General features: G+C 49.4%; 1 protein-coding gene across 1 annotated transcript in view; it reads left to right on the top strand.

The window, feature by feature from the left end:
* Positions 1–6,000, top strand: part of efl1 (elongation factor like GTPase 1) — a 62,952-nt gene that overhangs the window by 19,130 nt on the left and 37,822 nt on the right. The window lies entirely within an intron of this gene.

The raw sequence follows: 6,000 nt of genomic DNA, 5'->3' as shown, positions 1-6,000 counted from the left end.
AGAGTGTATTTCCTAAGGTCTTGCTCGCAAGCGCCTGCATTTCATAGTGTGTGTGTGTGTGTGTGTGTGTGTGTGTGTGTGTGAGAGATATAGAGAGAAAATAGTAGGAGGGAGCAAGTCTTTCATTCATTAATCCACTTGTTTGTTGTTTAAATATCACAATCGTCTCACGCTTCTTCCTGAAATTAGCGTTAGTTTAAGGAATGGATTCTTGAAAAGATTGTGCTGCTGTGGAGAGGCCCTCACCGAGGAAAAGGAAACACACACAAAAGAATGACATCCCCAGATCAAACGAAGCAGCTGCTGGTGTTTCTCCGAGCTGTGGGCCGGCCGCCCCAGAGCCCACACACTCTATCAGATTCACGTGAAGGACTGCATGCGGTACATAGGGGAGATGTGTGTAAACTCATGTTCTGACAAGTTATAAAAACCTGTGTGTGTGTGTGCTTGAAAGGCTGAGCAGACAGACACAGTTAATCATTAGAAGCAGATGGCCACAGGAAACTGGGCGGAGGCTTGGAGACCATTATGGATTTTGCTATTGTTTTAATGGTGCAGCCTGTGGAGTGTGTGTGTGTGTGTGTGTGTGTGTGTGTGTGTGTTGTTTAATGCAGCTCCTGTGTAGTTCTCTGAGTGGATGCAGGATAAAGTTAATGAAAGCCATCCACAGTTTGCCTAACAAGGGAAGGGTGATTAGCTACACACACACACACACATCCAGTAATGAAGGCGTGTGTATGGTCACCAGCTGTTCTCCTGTAAAGGCACTGACCACCTCATTTGCATTTAAGAAACCGTTAGAGCTCTTCTTCTCAGATGTTTGCTGTTATTGATGGACTCGTTTGATGTATGTGTGTACAGCTTTCTGCTTGGACGGACGGTTTCCGCATAGCAACCGATTCATTTGCCGAGTTAGTTTTTTTCCCATAGGAATGAATGGGCTGCAGAAGTCGGTGCACACTTCACAGGTCGGCGATGATACAGATGCCTTGTAAACACAGTAAAAACCTAGTAACCCACTGAAACCACCTTAGCAACTCCATAGCAACCACCTGAGACCATAGACAAATCCCAAATCCTAGGAACCAACTGGGATGCTTTTTCAACCACTTTAGAAGCCAGCTCAAATGGCATAGCAACCAGCATAGCAACTACCAAGAGACACCTTAATAAGACCGTAGTTATAATCTCGGAACAAGAAATACCTTTGCAACACCATAGCAACAACCTAGCAACACTCTTTGTTACTCATTGGACAGCGTCCAGCTCTCGCTGGATTCTTTCGTCGGCCACCGATCCAAGGAGCGTTTGAACCTCTTCAAAAGACCGCGGCGTCATTTTACGAGCTGCCGTCGTGAGTCGGATAAAAACAAACGTGATCTCTGCTGCAGCTGGAGATTTTACAGATGGAGAGTTGGTGCTGGTCGTCTGCGTCGCATGGCGTAGAGTGACGACTCTCTCTGGACGATCAGCGCTCTGCAAGGTTTACACGTCATGGATTTCCAGCACCAAGAAGTCGAGCGGAGTAGAGACCATGAAGTGGACAAGCCTCATGAGTGCAGAAACAAGGAAGTGGCTTTAATGTTTTGGCGGAGGGGTCGTCTGGAGGCTCCACCTTAAAGCAGACAGTGGAAGGTGTGGCTGTGAGGAAGTGCTGAGCTGATGCAGGTTACAGCTGTCTGTATCTCTCCACAAAACCACTGTCATCTGTCATTTTTCACCTAGACGCAGGCCTGGGGCGACAGGGGCCGTCCCCTCGGTCCGAACTGGACACGCTCTCGGAGCAGAGACGGTGATGATGAACGGAAAACAGAGCGCTAATGTACTTCTGCTTGTTCGCTCAGCATCATCGTCCCCGTCGCTTCCCTCGATCAAGAATGCTGTGGTTAATGGAGCAGCGTGCTGCACGGCTAGCCACTGAGCGCACACACACACACACACACAGAGAGAGAGAGAGAGAGAGAGAGAGAGAGAGAGAGAGAGAGAGAGAGAGAGAGAGAGAGAGAGAGAGAGAGAGAGAGAGAGAGAGAGAGAGAGAGAGAGAGAGAGAGAGAGAGAGAGAGAGAGAGAGAGAGAGAGAGAGAGAGAGAGAGAGAGAGAGAGAGAGAGTTCATCGAGTTAATTCTGGATTCTGGAGGAATGAGTCTGGGTTCCATCTCTCATGGGACTGATGAATGGGTGAATGTTTGGATGAATGAAGGGATGATGGATGGATGGAGAAATGAAGTGATGGATGAATAGATGGAGGAATGAATAGATGGATGGATTTTGCTCTTCTCTGGGTGCCCTCTGTACTGAGCTGTGGAGAATCAATGGAGATGTTTTTTGGAGACTTTTAAGAGTGCGTTAACTTTTAACAACTGCACCACACACACACTCCAGAGCACACACACACACTCCAGAGCAGCACACACACACACTCCAGAGCACACACACACACTCCAGAGCGCACACACACACTCTTCCAGACCCCTCCACTCGCTCTGAGTGAAATGAGGACGAGCGAGAACAGGAAGAAAACAATTCTGAGAAGCAGGTGAATGACTGTTTCTGCTCCTGGAAATGTTTTGTTGTTGGTGTAAAACCATAAATCTGTTTAGTGCTGGAATGTGCTTTCAGATCAAATCCATCGCGCTCTCTCTCTGTCCTCCCTCCTTCTCTCTCTCTCTCTCTCTCTCTCTCTTTCTCTGTCCTCCCCTCCTTCTCTCTCTCTCTATCTCTCTTCATCTTTGTTTTCCTCCTTTCCTACTCACCCCCTGCCCTTACCCTTCCTCCCCACTCTCTCTCTCTCTCTCTCTTCCTTTCCTACTGTCTCCCTCTTTCTTTTCCTCATTCAGCTCAATGAACTCTGTAAGAACCTGCGAGACCAAACACGCAGCGTGGTCTCTGTGGTTGCCATGGCGATTATCAATGTGGGTCAGTGTGTGTGTGTGTGTGTGAATGTGAATGTCGGCGCGTGGGAGTGTCGTCAACCTTGTGCTCCAGCTCGTCGTCGGGCACTTGTCTGTTCTGCCGTGTGATTGGTGACAGATCGGCTGGATTTTATTAATGGCACAGGGCGGTCGGCAGGCAGAAAAACTGCCTGCACTCTCTCCTTTATAACACACACACACACAACCATACATGTATAAACACTCTTATAAATGTCTTCAGTGCCTATATGGCCTGTGTGTGTGTGTGTGTGTGTGTGTGTGTGTTCTGAACAGCTCTGTAACCTGTGCCATGTCTCTGTTTTATATAAAAAGCGCAGACACTGTTAATGTACAGACGGAAGTTTAAAGGTCTCGTAATAGAGTCACTTTTATATTTCCTCCTGAAACACTCACTGTGTGTCCAGAAGTTTGTGGACACCTGAGAGAGAGAGAGAGAGAGATACACTCGGAAATTTAGTTGCATTCATAAGCTCCTCATTAGACACGAGAGTGTGTTACCCTTCTGCTGAATTAAAAGCTCCTGCTCTTCTGGGAATCTGTACAATGCACGCAGGAACATTGCTGTGCACGGGGGAGGGACTTGAGGTGACCGTGCTCAATGCTAAACATGGACTAGCGGGGTATAACTAGCTGTGGAGCAGTGACTCTCTTCTCCGGGGCGATGGAGCTCTAGTCAGTGTCTTTAGAAGCAGCCGGAGTAGTGTCACTAATCACCCAACATGTCTGTGTGGCTGTGTTCCATCAGATCCTCACAGAGAAGCCCCACACGCTGGCAGGGTGTGCATCAATGCCTTTCAGCGGCTGAGGCGCGCACGTTTATGTCCATATATGTAAATCTGTGCCTGATTCTTTGACCCGCGCTCTGTCAGAGAGAAAGCAGCTTGTGGTTTGGACCGAGCCGTGGCTCCGTGACCGCAGCGTTCGTGCCTGTACAAGGAGCTCATCCAGTTTCCATTACGGCGGGTAAGCGACAGATTAGTCGGGGAAAAGGAAAACAAGCTGCTGGAGCGTGCGCCGGGAACAGAGAGGGATGCGCAGAAACGAGGAACGTGACGTAAACAGCAGTGTGAGATGATTTGTTTACGGAGGAGAGTGGCTGTATTCAGCGCATTAATAAACACACGTTCGTCTGTGGTCTCTGTCCAATTAAAAACACGTATCTCCGGGTGTGTGGGTGTGGAGTTTACTACAGCGTCTGAACACCGCAGCCGCGTGAACGTTGTCATGACGATTGAACCGATAGAAACGCTCCAAATTCACTCTGAATACACTTTTTACACTCGCTTCCACTGGAGAGGTACTGTTTTTAATTGGAGCGCCACCGTCTGTCACTTACCTGGGGCCACAGCGGGGCTGGAGTTATCCACAGGACTGACCTGTGAACAGTGCATTGTTCTCAAGTCCTGGGATGTAGCACCAATCTGCTGCAAGGAAAAAAGAAGAAGCCTTTGTACCTTTTTAAAAACTGACCTGTTCCCCCTCTTCTCCACAGTGGAGCACAGTTCTGGTTCTTAATGAAACCCCACAGGAGTGTTCTCTCCCTAAACAACACCTGCTCTCAGCGCCTGTTCCTTTAAATGATAATGAGCCACACACAGCTCACCCCCCGAGCGTGCGGCAGCCTCAGGCGAGACGTCGAGGAGCTCGTGTTTTTTCTGTTAGATTTTTATTTGAGATTAATTTTAATCAAGTGATTGAGGCCAATTCCCGCTCCGGGTGACTGTCTGTGAGGAGTGTGGTGTGTTCTCTCTGTGTCTGCGTGGGTTTCCTCCGGGTGACTGTCTGTGAGGAGTGTGGTGTGTTCTCCCTGTGTCTGTGTGGGTTTCCTCCGGGTGACTGTCTGTGTGGAGTGTGGTGTGTTCTCCCTGTGTCTGCGTGGGTTTCCTCCGGGTGACTGTCTGTGAGGAGTGTGGTGTGTTCTCTCTGTGTCTGTGTGGGTTTCCTCCGGGTGACTGTCTGTGAGGAGTGTGGTGTGTTCTCTCTGTGTCTGCGTGGGTTTCCTCCGGGTGACTGTCTGTGAGGAGTGTGGTGTGTTCTCTCTGTGTCTGCGTGGGTTTCCTCCGGGTGACTGTCTGTGAGGAGTGTGGTGTGTTCTCCCTGTGTCTGTGTGGGTTTCCTCCGGGTGACTGTCTGTGTGGAGTGTGGTGTGTTCTCCCTGTGTCTGCGTGGGTTTCCTCCGGGTGACTGTCTGTGAGGAGTGTGGTGTGTTCTCTCTGTGTCTGTGTGGGTTTCCTCCGGGTGACTGTCTGTGAGGAGTGTGGTGTGTTCTCTCTGTGTCTGTGTGGGTTTCCTCCGGGTGACTGTCTGTGAGGAGTGTGGTGTGTTCTCCCTGTGTCTGCGTGGGTTTCCTCCAGGTGACTGTCTGTGAGGAGTGTGGTGTGTTCTCCCTGTGTCTGCGTGGGTTTCCTCCGGGTGCTCCGGTTTCCTCCCACAGTCCAAAAACACACATTGGTAGGTGGATTGGAGACTCAAAAGTGTCCGTAGGTGTGTGTGTGTGTCTGTGTTGCTCTGTGAAGGACTGGCGCCCCAGGGTGTGTTCCTGCCTTGTGCCCAATGATTCCAGGAAGGCTCTGGACCCACCGCGACCCTGAACTGGATAAGGGTTACAGATAATAAACACACACACATAAAAGACAGTACAAACTTTTTATTTGAATGTTAATCAATTACAGAAAGTTGTTCCCGTGTTGAAGAGGTGATGCTGCGTCGTTATTAATCAGAGTGTGTTTTGGCGTAGTGTGTGTGTCTGGGGTGTGTGTAATCTCTGGAGCTGCAGTGTGTGAGTGTGTGCTGTGTTTGTTTGAGAGCAGTTCTGACAGAGCTCTGGCTGGGTTTGCTCTGCGTGTGTTTCCTTTAAGAAACGCCTGAAGCAAAGAGACTCCAATTAATTCAGTTCTTCTGGGCTTTTCCGAAGCGGCGTCTGTGAAAACGCTCCGCTCTGAAAGCGCTTACGCGGCTGGTTTTGCGATTCTCCCTCATTACTGTATTATTTTACATCATCGCGTCTCCGCGGAGTTTCGCTCCTGTGCCGTTCAATTAAATTATCCGCGCACCACTTCCAAGATCA

The sequence above is a fragment of the Hoplias malabaricus genome, chromosome 16 (assembly GCF_029633855.1).
Source record: "Hoplias malabaricus isolate fHopMal1 chromosome 16, fHopMal1.hap1, whole genome shotgun sequence".
Lineage (NCBI taxonomy): Eukaryota > Metazoa > Chordata > Actinopteri > Characiformes > Erythrinidae > Hoplias > Hoplias malabaricus.
The sequence above is the reverse complement of the archived record's forward strand: the minus strand, read 5'-3'. Positions and strand labels throughout refer to the sequence as shown.